Genomic DNA, 17,500 nt, shown 5'->3' on the forward strand with positions numbered 1-17,500 from the left:
AATTTCGCCAAGCAAATACCAAAAAAACAATGTACTTACCGATAATATAGATTACTTCTAAAGATGGTTGAAAATCATTTTAATCCAGAACTCAAGGAGTCAACTACCTCAATCTGGAGTCATAAAGAAGAGCATTTGCCCAAGACATTCATTACTATCCCATCATAGCTAAAAAAGTACCAACACACTTTCTCAATAAAACAATCATTACATTACCTACTTCTCTCTCTCTCTCTCTTTCTCTCTCTCTCTCTCTCTCTCTCTCTCTCTCTCTCTCTCTCTCTCTCTCTCTCTCTCCTCTCTCTCTCTCTCTCTCTCTCTCTCTTACAAAACAATTTGGCAAACGACGTAATAAAAAGAAATAATCCTACACATTTCTCCCCTGTAAATTTGCCTGATCTTTGACACAACACACCTATTTTTTTTTTTATTAGCCTGTTGCAGTCGGCAGCAGCACGTCGGCCCTCCATATACTCTCTCACTCACTTTTTCTATATTGCTATCATTTAATATGTTACTAACCGATCTACCTCATTATCATATGGCCATAAAATCTTGTTTGTTTACATCAACAACTAAGTCAATATTATTCATACTCAGCTGCGTTTGGTCTTTATTAGTTCAATTATCTTCCATACTCACTCGTACAAGTACACCATTGTCTTGCGTATTCTGATTCCTACCTAAACTTCCAATTTTCCCTAAATAAATCACACTTAAATTTTCCTAACACTTATTTTTTCTTCCATTCTCGACTAACACTAATCGCTTATCTTCTTAACCTAAACCACGAATACTTTACCCAAAACATAACTTTAAGCCACTGGCGTCTACATCAAACACCTCATATGAAACTTCCTACTTATCATTCTCCCCTTTCCAGGGACTTCTCTTAACACTCTCCCTCTCTCCTACTTCATAGATTAGAAACTTCTAATTTGCTTATCTCTAAACATCTTAATAGGTCCCAGACATACTCAACCTCCGTCTTACTATCTTTCCAAAAATTCAACACAATCTTCCACGGAGACACATGTACTCTTGTGCACTGTCGTATTACATGCATAAAACCCACGCCCAACATATGTATCCCAATCATTATCACATGTACCCATCCTCTGGGAATTTACAGTCAATGTTCTTACAGTCCTTTCAGCCAAACCATTCTTGTTTTGCATAAACAGATACAAATATAAATGTACTATTTTCCATTCTTTTAACACTTGCTCTAACTTCAGTCCAACAATCTTAGGACCATTATCACTTAATATTTTCGCAGGCTTACACACACACACACACGTAAGGAAATATCACTTAACTTACTATTTTCCTTACAGCCTTGCACCTGTGATTCTTGATCGGTACCGCATATATAAAATTATCCATATGATCTAAATTTACTATGATAATCATTCCCACATATCCTCTTGCAGTCATAAATAACGGGAAACAATCAAACACGAATACCTCAAATGGTTCTTTCCTACGCAACCTGCAAAAAGGACAGCTTGCATACCCTCTCTGATACTTCCCCTTTTGACAAACCTCAAAAGTAGTCGCCACATCCCTACAAATTTAATTCAACCCAGGCAAGCATTCCCACAGTTTCTTCTTCGCTATATGATCACATCTGTCATGCACTAATATACACATACCTATAGCTGCATGCAACGAAAATAGAGGAACATTCATATCTCCATCCATTCCCCTATATAAACACATACAATATTCTTACATAAAAAAAAAATCTAGTAATCACTTTCTCATAAACCTCCAATACACATACCTACAGCTGCATGCAACGAAAATACAGGACCATTCATATCTCCATCCATTCCCCTATATAAACACATACAATATTCTTACATAAAAAAAAAAGAAATCTTTTAACCACTTTCTCATAAACCTCCAAATCAGACGGACATTCTTCTACCGTAATACCAATCAAAATAAATTCACGTAACTTATTAATTTCCCAATATTCTTCTCACATTTCTTCCAGCTCTTCTTCAGTCAAAAAATTATCTTCACTCATCGTAATATTAATCGGGCAAATAAAATTCGCCATAAATGATATTATTGTCAATGACCAATACTTTAAAACCATTCATCTAAAGCCAGCCCTCTCCGATGTCTACTGACACATCGTTCAGCCTCATAAAATTCTCATTCATTACAGTAAAATCATGTTTCACTCTCAAACTTCCTAGTTTCACCTTCAAAAGCACATTATTATTATAATATTATTATAATATTATTATTATATTATTATTATTATGTTATTATTATTATATTATATTATATTATACTATATTATTATCATTATTATTATCATTATTATTATTATTTGTATTATTTGTATTATTTTTATTATTTTTATTATCATTAATTGCTAGTCTAAAACACTAGTTGGTAAACCAGGATGCTATAAGCAACAGGGAAAATAGCTTGGTGAGGAAAGGAAATAAGGAAATATCCTAGAAGAAAAGTTTTGGAAAAATAACAACAATTAATATAAATCTATTATATCTAAACTTTAAAAAATAAAAAATGACAGGAGGCCAAGAGAAATACGACAGAAGTGTTTGCTCGAGTGTGCCGTCAAGTAAGAGCGCTCTCCCCCACGACAGTGGAAGACCATGGTACAGAGGCTATGGCTATACCCAAGACTAGAGAACAATGGTTTGATTTTGGAGTGTTCCTCTCTAAGAATAGCCGCTTGCCAGAGCAAAAGAATCTCTTCTAACCTTACAAAGAGGAAAAGAGCCACTGAGTAATTACATTGTATTAGTTAACCTCTTATGAAAAGAGAAATTGTTTGGTAATGTCCGTGTTGTCAGGTGTATGAGGACAGAGATAATGTGGGAGGAGTAGTTTGGACAATTCGGTGTATGTGTAAGCAAAGAAAAAATTAGCCGTAACCAGAGACAAGGATCCAATGTAATACTATTTCGCCAGTCAAAGGACGCCATAACTGTCTAGCGGTAATATCACAACAGACAAAATTCCCTTACCTATTCCATGAATTCTCACACTCGCACAATATCCTTTCATTTTTCAGTTGTACATCTCAATTTACTAAACAACCGACGTGTTTACTAATGATACTTACGTAAACATATCAATAAATTGCAATATGCATTTTCATTCATATTCATATATGTCATCATTCTTCCTTTTACACCATGCATATTCATATTTACACTCCTTTTAATTCTGTCATTTATTTCACCAATATTTTCATCTAAATCTTCACTGTCTTCTATCCGCAGTACTATAGATTAAAGCATCTCTGACATTTATTCTTTACACTCAATAATTTGCAAAATTCCTTGTTACATTGCGTCCTCAAAATATATTCCCTATCAGCCTTCACAATATACTTACCACCATTAATATTTTAGATAACAATTTACCTTAAAGTACACTATACTCCTATACTCCTCCTTGTATACCAGTTCTTTCGATACTTCATTCATCACCCTTCTTTTAAGCTCATGCACGCTACCGGGTAGTTACCCATTAAAACCCTTCCGTATCAACTTACTTAAATCCATTTAGATATAATTATATATCATATCTTCCCCTTCAAAATTTTCATCCACAACTACACTTACAAACAATCTTTCAGAATTATGATCTATCTCCTTCATCTTTAACATCGCATCTGCTATCACATTTTTACTTCCCAGTATATACTCTAACATAAGATCAAACTCATTTCAATCCTCTATTGTCCTAATAACCCTTGTATTCACATACTCTTTCCTAAACATATACACTAGAGGCAAAATAAATTATACACCATATATAAAATACTTTCAATGCTTTCACACAAAATCGTAACGAGGTCAACTCTGTCAATCCCCGAATACTATATTCACTAGTAGCTGCTCTTCTCCGTTTATTCTTTACATTTGAACTTAACAACTACTCATACTAATCCCACTTGAATTCGTAGGAAACTCATGACTAATTGATTTACACTGGCAGGTGATTAAAGTGGGAATTGCATTAAAAAGATGTACAATAACCAACCAAGTTATCAGAACCGGTACTCCAAAATACTTGAGAGAATTGCAAGGTATTGCACAGCCAACAAATTGTGTCTACACGAGAGTAGTTAAAAATAGTTTCAAATTATTGGACTTAAATATATGTCTACTCTAGGCTCCAGAGCCTTTAAATATGCAGCCCCATACTATATAATAAGCCCCAGAATGATTGAAGACAATAAGGCTTTCAAGAGGAAACTGAAGACTTTCTTATTCTGCGAGTCGTATAACAGTGACTATTTAACAGTAAATGAACAATACTTGATGTGAAATGTTAAATACTCTGAACGAACAAGGTAAAATGACTCTGGAGGTTCTGTAGAGAGTAGGGTTTCCTTGCTGTATGGAACAGGAAAAACAGCCGTCAAAGTAGATTAAGTATTTGTATTTTCACTTTAGACTGGAAATACCAAAGTTACATCTTTCATGGTCTCCTCTTTAAGTCTTCCAAATGCTTTTATTATCTGGTCATCCAATTTCAACTTCATACTATTCTTCATACTCGTCCATTTCTTCAAAGCTTTCCCTATACAGTACCCGAACGAACTTGTGACCAAATTCAATCATACCAAAAAAAAAAAAAACTCGCAACTTACGCACTTTCTAGGGACGTAGAAATTTTGACCTTATTCACAAACTTATCACTCTTCCTTATACCTGATCTCCTCACCACTTGCCCAAAATATTCCATCTCTCTGGACAACTACGTACGCCTCTCACTAGTACTAAAATGGCCATAGTTGCTAACCCGAAGGTAACCCCTGGCCATAGATGCTCACTTTTGTGTCAGATTAGAGAAGTGAACTCTTATTTAAGGTTTTCTGTTTACAAATATTGAGTTAAAGGTCATTTGAGATATTTTGATCAACAAACTTTTTTGAATTTTCGTAATTGAAATACACTAGTAATGGCGTACGTGTTTATGCCTGTTTATAATTGTCCAGGAAGTGTGGTACTATTAAAGGGATTTGTTTGCAAAACGTTGACAATGCAATCATTTGTTATTATTAACAAATTGTTTGAAATTTCATCGTAACGACATACGCTTGAATAGGCCCTCCAAGAAGTGTATTATTATTTAAATTGATTTTCGTCATTAATGTACATTGTAGTAATGGCGTAGGTGTCTATACATGTTTATACGTGTCCATGAAGTGTGGTATTATTTAAAGGGATTGATTTACAAAACATTGTACGTGACATCGAAGTGTTTAAAGGGATTTATTAGGTTACAAACATTGCCGTTTGAGGTCTTGAGTTTTAAAATGTAATAAGGGCGAGTTATGACTGCTCTTGGGGTTATTCTAGATTACGTATACAGGTCATTGCGGTTTGTGTACAACCATTTTGCAACAATAGTATTTTCAATAATTGTGGGTCCCTGTATTACGTATAAGCCTATAGGCTCTTTCCCTTTCTCTACAACAGAATCCCACTGTCATAGGACAAAGCTCTCGTCTACTGTTGAAAACCTGGGATATTTGGGTAACCTTAAGACACGTGTCTCCCCAAATTTACACAGAAAGTATGCTCCACTCATATTATCAGACTCTAGAGGTGAGGGTGGTCCGCCACTGCTGGATCAAAGGCTAGAACAGACATAAGTTTGGGCCACCACCGAAAGATGATACACTGCGTCATTACTATATATTTTACCACCAAATATCTTTTTTTTCTCTCCAGAGAAGGTACATCACCTTCCAGCTGTTACCTTGACATATTTGGGGAAAGGCCTTAGATGGGCACACACACACACTAAAATATGTAGGTGGATAATAAAAGAAAGAGGTAGTACTCAATATTTATCAATAGGAAAAATTACAGTAAAATAACCAAAGAATGAAATTGAATTAATCAGGATGTAGATATTAAATTACATAGACAGTAAAATAACATCCCATGATGAATACCGACATATCATAACTTTCAATGAAAGCGTAAAAAAAAATCAAAGTGAATGAAAGTACAAGATTTTTTTGAAAATTACATAGGCAATAAAACAACTAATTCACATGGTAATGGCGGGTCAGCTTTATTTACATCGTAAAAGAAACATGTACTTAATATTTGTTTATTAATAGGAAAAATTACTGTAAAATAAACAAAGAATTAAATTAAGGTCATCCGGACGTATATTTTATTCAATTACAAGGAGAGTAGAACAAAATCCCATAATGAATACCGTCTTATGATAACTTCCAATGAAAGCGTGAAAAAAACAAAAAAAAAAAAACAGTTAATGGAAGTACAAGATATCTTTGAATTACATAGACAATAAAATAACCAATTCACTTTTATCAACTATTTTATTAATAGGAAGACTTATAGTAAAATCTTTATTTAAAAAAAAATAAAAACAAAGTCCTCGGGGGAGCAGTATTTCATTTAAGGGAGTTTGCTACTCTCCCCCCCCCCTTTTTTAAGGGACGAGATAGCGATGAGCACAAACTATCCTTTGGTGGCTTGCACCTCCCCCCCACCTTAGCTTTTTTCTTTTTATTGTTTTTCTCTGCTTCTAGGACACAAATAATGGCCACGGCATGAGAATCAGAGGGTGTCACACTTCCAGCAATTCCCCCCCCCCCCCCCCCCCCCCGAATTGAGGTAAAGGGGAAGTGTCCTAAGGAATCAACATCCGCATTTGTCGACTATATATTGATTTTGCCCACCTCTGTTATGGTGTTATCAGGTACCCTTGATGGCTGTGTCTCATTTATTACGGCTAACTGGAAGTCCGGTTGTGGGTCTTTAATCCGGTCTTCTTCTTCTTCCCCTTTCTTAATCGCCAGGTTTAAAAAGCGTTCCTTTGACCGCATCCTCCAGTTATACAGAATAAATAAATTTTTAATGTACTTGCCTACAGCGGCAGGAAGGATTCGTAAATATGGAATTTCAGTATTACCTAAATAAGAAAAATAAATACTTGGTACCGCTTACAATCCTTCCTGCTGCCATAGTTATGATAGGCAAATTGTTGACTCCTCCTCTTTTTGATGTTTAAGAGGAAACGTCGAGACCGGTAAATGGGTGAAAGGAGTGCTAGCAGTCCAAGCAGTCTCAGCAGTCCAAGCAGTTCTGCCAGTCCGGTCAGTCCTGTCAGAGCATTAGGGCAGCGAGTTATCTTGTAGGACCCACCACATACCCGTATGCCATTGAGCCCATCTTCCATCGTAAGTGTGAGCCTGTCCTCCTGGAGGATGTCTTGGACGAGGCTCTGATAATGTTATTAAGAATCAAGGGTACCTCAAGAGGCATTTGTGAAGTATTCCCTTGGTTCCATAATTTGGACGGCGTATTTGATGGCCACCTGGATGTACTCTGCCTCCTACGACTGATTTGTACATCATCGCCTCGACTTGTACTCACCTTAGTGGATGATTTATGGAGAAAAATCACGTTCTCCTAAGCATTGACTTCAATCCCTTCCTGCTCGAATGGACTACGGCGAGTACCAAGTATTTTCTGGGACAAATAGTGAATGGTAATCGTAGCAATCTCTTTGAGCCTTTGTCGCTGCCTATTAAAGTCCTTCCTACCTGGCATCGGTAGAGTACCGATATTAACGAATGTTTAATAGTTATAAAGGATTTCTCCTGTCCTTATTCAAGTGTGCTACTTTTACAAGCACACATTGAGTATGTGTTGTTTAAGATGTGTAAAGCTGGATAACGAAGTACATCTTATTAGCTTTAAAAAGTATTTATTGTTTAAAAACAACAGAGTTAAACATCTCCATCATAGGAGGGAGCTGGTTTGGTCAGATGACCAATTCTGGTGAAGTATAGATATGAACTGATTAAATTATCGATATCACAGATATCGTATGCTTAGTTGATGTAGCAATTTTATCACAATCTCGGAAGACACCTGCATCCGGTGACGTCACAAACTTCCACACACTGATGCATTGGTGTTGACGTTTAAGAAAAATGTTACATTGTTGAGGCTGCATTGTGCATCCTGTTTATGATTTGAGTGACTACAGCAAATCCCACGGCTAGCATCTTCATCCAAAATGACATATTACGTCATGTGTTTTAAACATGTAATAATAATTATTTCACTTATTACATAAGCTCGGCCAGCTATCTCAATTTTTTCAAAAAAATTTAACAAGCCAAAACATGTTCACTAGGCGTAACTGGACATATGTATTATTCTTTGTTTAACTTTAGCCATAAGCAAACGAGGACGAATGTCCAAATAGGCACATCAAAAAATAATAACAATAATGCATATGAAAAGATATTACCAAAGCAAAGAGAAAAAATGCATGATAAAATAAAGATCATATATATGGTACATTGCTAGCAAATGATTATATGGTACCAAAAAAAACTACTGACATACATATGATTCGGTAACTTGTTAAAGAATAATTGTTACCTTTGTCAGAAACATAGATTAACATAATATGGTAACTAATAAAAATATTTGTTACCTTTAGTCCATGAGCCAGGCAAGATTTGACTACCATATTGGGGGACTAATAACCACTATGTTTTTTCAGTAAGCTTGGTATATGGGTTGTATGAAAATATGTGATGGACATTGCAGAAACCCAGCTTAATAACATTTTGGCGGCCATCTTTAAAGATGGCTGCCCTAACCAATAAATTATTATGTATCCCCAAAGAATGCTTTTTGTTCTCTTTTAATTCAGTAGAAACAATGCCTAATTGTTATAAATTTGTTGTATATAACATAATGCATGAAATGGCATACTTTTGGAGTGGTTATCTGTTATTTATTTGTTTATATCCAGTAAAATATTGTGAAAAATTTGATTTTTCTCTAATTTTTTTCATTATTTTGTGCGAGTAGTCGCATTTTCATTACATTTTTTTCATGTTTTGCTCATATTCATCATCTGAATATTGTTATTTGTTGAAATATCAAATGGTCACCATATATTTCTCTGTTCACAGCTTTGTCAAATTAAAAACTAGTGTCATATACATTTATATGTACATTGATATGTATATATACCATTAACTATATATTTAAGTCATTCATTTTGTTCATGTTTGCTCACTTATTCAATGTTTTGTCTTTTTTTGTGTTTTGAGAGAATTTAGAAAAGAATTAACAAATATTTATAATTATTGACACATTTAATAAGATGGCGATATAATATTTGAACGACCCCTAAATATTTGTTTCAGGCTTGACTTATTTGGCTACCAAAATGGCTGATGGAGAAGTTACAACAAAGCAACCAAGAATGGACCCTAAGAGCTGTGTTATATGTGGGAAAGTGTCCACACTGAATGAACTAAGTAGTCCTCAAGATGAAGCCTCCTGGATTACCCTACGTGAAGCTGCAGAAATAAGAAACTTTGAACCAATACTTAGCTTGGAACAAGAATTCCCAAAAGCTTTATCAAGTGTACTATATCACAGAAAATGCAGATCTAATTTCACTCATAAAAAGGCCCTGGATAAGCTAAGAAACCAAGAAAGTTTGGAACTCAAAGAAGATGATGCCTTCATGCCTAGGCAATCATACCGACAAGGCCCTGTCCCTCAATCTACAGTGTATGATAAGGTGTGCATATTCTGTTTGAAAACACCAAAATATGTGAAACATACAAATACCAGGGAGCCATTAAAACCACCAGTTGAGCAAAGAGCTAATAAAAGGATTAGGGACATTGCCACTCAACGTGTGGATGAAAGAATCCTTGCTATCACATCAAGAGACATTGTTGCAGCAGAGGCACACTATCATAAATCCTGTTACAAAGGCTACACTCGTACTAAACCTGAAAAAGTGATGACAACCAGCAGGAAGAGGATCCTTACCAGAAAGTGGAAAAATCAGCTATGAAAATGTTGAGTGAATTTATTCGTAATGGTCTTTTCAATAAACCACGAATTCTTCCCTTAACTGAGCTCATATCAAAGGTTATAACCTTCATGAATCAGAAAGGAATATATAAAGTTACGGATGCCACAAAGAGCCATCTACGCCGTAAACTTGAGGCTGAGTTTGGAGAGGCAATACATTTCTTCACCATATCTCGCCTGGTCTATCTGAGACCTGATAATTTGTCGTACGAATCAGTCATTAATGAAAATGTACTGTTAAAGAACAAACTTCAGGCATATACCCAAAATGATGACTTTGATTGTTTAATAGTCAAGATTGCCCAGTTTTTACGCCATGAAATGAAATGTGAAATCCCAGAACAAACATGGCCTCCATACCCTCAATAACTTAGTGAAGGATATTTGCCCATACCAGACAATCTCATTAAGTTTCTCTGCATCTTACTTTGTGGAAAAGAACAGATACCCACCTTGCGTGTTAATAGGTTGTCATGGTCTATTGCTCAAGACATTATCTCTGGTGTGACTGTATGCAAGGTGCTTACACCCAAGCATGTCCTGCTTCCTTTGGTTGTAAAAACACTTACAGGAAATGTTGAGCTGATTAAAACATTGAATCGATTGGGACATTCATGTTCATATTCAGTTTTAGAGGAGATTGACACTGCACTCTGTCTTGAAAAGCTAGAGAACACATATAACAATAGGCTCCCATTACCTTCAGATATCCATCCTGGTGTTCCTACAGTGCTAGCATTTGATAACATTGACAGACAAGAGGAGGTACTCAGTGGAGCAGGAACTTCACATCGTGTGAATGGAATAATTGTACAGGCCAAATCGATGCCATGTGCCCCACCTAAACCACAATTATCCATCAGAAAAAAAGGACAAGAAGAGAACAATCAGATCCTCTGACATACCAGTTCCAGTGTATACTGCAGGCAAAAGGAATGTTCCAGCACCAGTAAAACCAGCTGACCTTTCTGAAGTATTAAAGGATGCTGCTTGGAGGGCATAGCGGAGAAATATTCTATTTATAATAGAGCGGGCACAGGACCCAACAAACCAAACAGTAAGTTCGTGGATAGGCTTCAACATTTTAACCAGAGACAATATTCCAGTTGCATCAGACACAGCTGTGTACCTACCAACAATAAATGCTCCTGCAACAGAAATGACAACTGTACAGGAAATCCTCCATCAATCCATCACTATTCAGTCATCACTCCACCTAGACAGCATAACAGTTGCCCTGGATCAAGCTTTGTTTGCTAAGGCAACAGAGATTGCATGGAAGTATCCAGAAAAATATGGAAAGATTGTATTAATGATGGGGAATTTCCACACAATATGCAATTTTATGTCTATAATTGGAAAAATGTATGGTGATGTAGGACTACGGGATTTAGCTGTGGAATCTGGAGTTATTGCTGAGGCATCTATTAACAAAGTGCTAGAAGGAAAATAATACAACAGAGCAGTATGTTTTCATAAGCTCATGTATGTAGCCTTAATGAGGCTTGCCTAGCATGCATTTCAGGAATGGCTAGAAGATAAACACCCTGATGCTCTACCATGTTTATCTGAAGCTAAATGAACTGCATCAGAACATGTGCTTTAATTTTTCATGATGTATTGGAAAACAACTCTTGCAAAAAAGTCTTGCAGCTGTTCCATGAATATATGTGTTGCAGCTGTTCCATGAATATATGTGTGACATGAAAAACAAGAGTCCGTTGGCATCATACTGGATTACATACATAGAAATGGTTGAGACACTTCATGGGCTCTTGCTAGCTGACAGGGAAGGTGACTGGCTGCTTCATATACCATGCATTCGTGAGGTAATTACTTGGTGTTTTGCAATGGACAAAACCAACTATGCCAGATATCTCCCTGTGTACTATGCACAGATGACTCATTTGAAGGAGAATTTTCCATAGTTGTATGCTCATTTTCTTTAATGGTGGATTTGCAGTACAACTCAGTTCAACTAATCCATTTGCACGCATTGCAGTAGACCAAACTACTGAAGAAACTGTCAACAAGGACACCTAAACTGCTGGTGGTACACGTGGATTTAGTCTCAAACCTGGTACTCTGTCTCGCTATTATTTAACAGCAGAACACTGAGCTGCTGCTCTGAGGCAGTTATGGGAAAGAATATCCATCCATTGTTCAAGTCTAAATCATCCAGACCTTGAATTAACTCGCATTATGAGAGATGAAGCTGACGTATCATCACTAGTAGATCTGCTTGAAAATAACTGGATCAATCCTTTCCAGCAAGACCCCTTAGATGTAGTCAGCCTTTCCACTGGAGCAGCTGCGCCCCCAGAGGTCTCCCAGGATTTATTGTCAGCAAAAAAAAAGGGAGAGGAAGCGTACCTAAAGTTTCAAGTACAGCGTCTACAGTAGGAGGAGGGATTCTATGATACCATAAACAGACTGAACCTGAAAACCTTCCACAACATGATGAAAGTAAGAACTATCAAAGTAACTAAGACTGAAGTAATGCTCGAGGCAGATCGCCGAGTTTTTGGTAACATGCTTCTGATAGCACAGAACCGTAAGTTGGACATGTTAGATGTTTTCAGTCACCCTCTTGGTCCTCTACCTTGGGCACTAGCTAATGCTGATGGCACTATGAAGAAAACCAATAAGGCTGTTTTGGGGAAGCATTTGGAAGGAAAAGTACATCCAGCAGAAGAAATAAGTGAGCCTCATGCTACAATTATTGATGCTATGGCTCTCATTCAAAAGACCCAAGGAGAGAATCATACTTTTGATGAGTCATCAGATAAAGTGCTTAGCCAGATTCTTTATGCGAGCCAAAAAAGTAAAAGAATTGATATAGTGTTTGATATCTATATAGACCAATCAATCAAGACAGCTGAACGGGAAAGCCGTGGACATGGTTCACAGATGGGTATAGCATTCAAGCAGATTAGACCCGGCCATAAGATAAAGAATTGGAGGAGGCTGCTCACTTGTACAGAAAGCAAGAACAACCTGACTGCATTCCTGGCTGAAAGCTGGAAAGATCCAGAGAAAAGAGTGAAACTTGGAGAGAAAGCCATGTTTGTAACATTTGGAAACAAATGTCTGAAACTCACCCAGATTGACTGTCAAATAGTTGAAGAACTGGCATCAAGTCGAGAAGAAGCTGATACTCGTTTGCTTCTACATGCTAAGCATGCAGGAGAAGAATTCAACTCACTGCTATTAATATCAGATGACACAGATGTTTTAATCATTTGTCTTGCTCTGAGCCATGTGATAAAGAGTCAAATATTCATAAGAAGGGTCACTAAACTGCGCATCAGACTGGTCGACACCAGCAAATTGAGTAGTGCTATTAGGGATGGTGTGAGACATGCGTTATTGGGCCTTCATGCATGGACTGGATGCGACACTATTAGTGCATTGGCTGGACAAGGCAAGCTGAAGGCATTAAAACTAATCATTCAAAACCAGAAATATCAAGTGGCTTTCTCTGAACTTGGTTCAAGTTGGCAGCTTTCTGGTGCAATATTTGAACTCATTGAAGAATTCTCATGTAAATTGTATTCGCGCAACACAAAGTGTCAGAGTTAATCAACTAAGGTACGAAATGTTTCAGAGCCGCCAAGGGAATGTTGAATCAGGCCAGTTACCACCTTGCCAGAACACTTTTTACCAGCACACACTTCGTGCTAATTACCAGTCAGCCATTTGGAGGAATAGCCTTGAAAACTTTGCTTGTATTCCAAATCCAAATGATGGCCATGGATGGACAACGAGTGAAGGGAATCTGCTGATTCAGTGGATGACGACTATGCCAGCCCCAGAAGTTGTCCTCCATTTAATGTCCTGCAAATGTTCCAGACAGTGTCAACCAGCAAACTGCTCATGCATTATGATTGGACTTAAATGCACAGCAGCCTGTAAGCTTACAGCATGTTCCAACATGGTTGATGAAGAAGAATAAATGGAACTAGATTCTGAGGATTCCGAAAGTGATGAGGAATGAATATCAAATTGTGGATCAGGTACAAAAAGAGAACACCCATTTCATTATATGTAATATGTGTTTTCAATATGCCATAATAAGTTTATAATATGTTGAATTTTACTCAAAACATGAAACAATTTACTAGGGACAGTATATTTGCCATAATATATACAAGTATATATATAATTCAATGTCGTAGATGGAGGGGAATATCTGAATGAGATTGCACATGTCATTTGTATGTAAATATTTCATGTGGATTAGCAGATATTTTTACAAGGAGGTACTTAATAAGGCCAAGATTCAGGTAATACTTAAGTAAGAACTAAACTTATGGACAAATACAAGGAAAATGAAAAAAAAAATTGAAAAAATGCAAACATTTGTGATTTTTTCTCAGATTTTTTATGATTTGAAAATAAATTATGTTAAAAATTCACCAAAAAGTACGTATTTCTCCTTGATAATCTTGTATACTATAATATCAAACAATTAGATTTGGTCTGAAACAAAATTATGGAAGGCAGGAGGCAAATTTCTGACATCTGGCCAATTTTGATAAAAACGGCGGCCATCTTTAATGATGGCCGCCATAAGGGTATTAAGCTGGACTTCTGAAATGTCCATCACATGTTTTCATGTACCTCAGACACTAAGCTAACTAAAAAACACAATGGCCATTAGTCCCCCTTGGTGGTAGTCAAATCCAAAATTTGAGTGTCTGGCTCATGGACTACTTGGTAAAAGTTAAATTTTTTAGTGCACAAACACGAATTCCTGGTATATACACGTACCACGGTTTCGTACATATATATATATATATATATATATATATATATATATATATATATATATATATATATATATATATATATATATATATATATATATATATATATATATATATATATATATATACATATATTTATATATAGGGCTGGTATATTTTATTAGATGCCCATATATTCTGTTAATTTAATTTTTTTTTCTCTTTTCTTTTTAACATTCCGGCTTATATATTTTATTAGATGCCGAGAGAAAAAATGAATTATATATTTTTTTAAATGTTTTTTTTTTTTTTTAAATGTATTTTTAACAATGCAATGTAGATAATATCTTCAATTACATATTACTAGCGTACTAACAGCTTTCCTCACAAACTCACTTTCCAGAGCAATTTACTCCTTTAGCGAATGAGGTGGCCACTTCAAACGGCTTTAAACTGAATTAAATAAGGAGTTTTGTCTGGACATGGCGAAACGTTCTGTTGTAGCTTCCTGCTGTGCCGTAACCTACGCCAAACAGGGATATTCACGGCGATAAATATCATCACCGTGATAACCAGTCCTGCTAGTAGTATGGGGTGAAGAATTTCCTTATAAGTCGGTGACAGGTGGTCCATTTCGGTTAGTTTCATCAACCGCTTGGCAACTTGTCTGTTGTACGGGAGAGATAGTGCTGGCATTGTAGAGGTCCACGTGAAGTTCGCGAAGTAGGCTCGTTCTCTGATGAGTGTCCGTAGACCAGTCACCATGGAATTAGGGGAAGTCCCGATACAACCATCTGCTGCAACAAAGATGTGGGCGAAGGACGTGGACTTGTCAGGGCATGATACATTGAAGCCGTCCTTGTCGTATCGTATCCACAAGCCATTGTTCAGTCTGCAATTGAACTCATTATTGTCGAAGGGATAAAGCTTATCCAGACAATTTTCACTTGTATGGGAGAGAGCACCGTCTAGCACTATACCTAACTCGCATGAATCCATTAAGTTTTTATGGAATTCAAATGAGTCAGCTGTACATATTTTTCTATCCATTGCGTCTGAACAGTGAGTTAATTGCCTATGACATTTAATTCATTATTTCCTATACCCGAGAGTCTAATTCCAGATATTTCAATCGGAAAGTTCGAAAACAACAAATGATGTGTCTTCAAATCCATGATATTACGTGGACTAACAGAGTCAAAAAATAACGTAAAGGATTTGTGTTCCAAATTTACAGCATATAAGGTTGGTCGTAACTCATTTTGGCTTATTATTGTATAAATTCGTTGCAAATCTACGGGAGCATGCACTGTTTTACTTAATTCGGCCGTGTGTTTCATAGGAAAATCTATTGTCTCACAATTATCTGATAAAACATTAAATTGATTATTCAATACTATTGATGTTAACATGAATGACCTTGCCCCAACAACACTCTCTTCCCCTCTGAAGTTAACTATGTGGTATTTGCTTTGCTCTGCACATTCTGAAAATTAGTCTGACCTTGCGAGGTCTGGTTTGACGACCCAGGCTCAGCGATATTCGAAGAAGTGTTTGTTTGCTTTGGACTCTGAACTACATTGACATTTGGTTGTTTCTTCTTATTGTTAAAATGAGGATTTTTCTTTTTATTTCCATATGGAACTGACTGTGGAATTGACTGTGTATTTCTGGGATTCTGTTGTGTCTTACGCGAGTAACATTGACTGTATGAATGAGTTGCACTGTTGTGAATCGAGCAGAATTTCGTTCTGCAGTCCGCGCTTAAGTGACCTTGACGTTTGCAATTATAACACGTCATTCCCGCTACTTGACTACTAACTACGTTCACTGTTTGTGGCTTTGTTTCATTCTTTGCAAAAACTTGAGTTAACACGGGATCGAGATCTGGACACTTGGACATGTGTTTCTTTATCTGTTTATATACATCCAATTCCGTACTTGCTGGCGTTAACTTCTTATCAAAACACCGCACTAAAGCTTCAGGCAACATAAGTGTCATGCAAGTTAAATACATTAATCGTAAAAAATCTTTCACGGAGATGTTATCTCTAGTAACCCAAGTGGAATTACCTAAAATGTCCTGATATTCATTAAGCCTATCAGCTATGAGAGCTGCTCTCTCAATAACATTAAGCCGATTCATAGTGGCTTGATTAAGTGTATTTCGTAACGTTAATACTACATCCAAGGCTTCCTCACCCCCATAGACCGGGCGTAACCTAACTTTGAAATCATCCCAGGTAACTGCTTCTTGAAATGAAACACCTCTTAAATACGCACTCGCATCCCCCTTAGAAAAATCTATAAAACTTTTAGCTTCTTGTAATTGTACAAAAGGGTCTACTATTTGTTTGGCATTTAAATGGGCATCGACGGATGAAATCCATGACTCCACATTTTGTGGCAAGAACCCATTGACCCAACCCTGAAAAGGAAGGATTGCTGACCTGGCATTTACAAGCATCACAATTGGAGGAGGATTAGTCTGGCCTACGCCACTAGGTCCAGGGGTAGGGCTCACAGGGGGTGTCATGACTGCTGTATTTCTTTTCCTATCTCTTCGACCCCTTGCAATTTTATCAAAATATCTATATGAGTACAGACGTCCACTGCGTAAACGCATATGTATAATAAAATTCCCCAAACAATGTTACTAATCCCAAGACATTTCCCGAGAATTTCTGAAAGAAAAAGAAATTAGCACAAAGAGAGAAAGGAGAGTAGGAGGGGTATTGCTTCAGCAATATGATAAACAATTTTTCCCGATAGCTTTCTATTCTCGAAAATTGAGAACTTCCGAAAGTAAGTATGCAGTAATAGACAAGGAAGGGCTAGCTATTGTTA

This window comes from Palaemon carinicauda, chromosome 31 (genome assembly GCF_036898095.1).
Source record: "Palaemon carinicauda isolate YSFRI2023 chromosome 31, ASM3689809v2, whole genome shotgun sequence".
NCBI classification, from domain to species: Eukaryota; Metazoa; Arthropoda; class Malacostraca; order Decapoda; family Palaemonidae; genus Palaemon; species Palaemon carinicauda.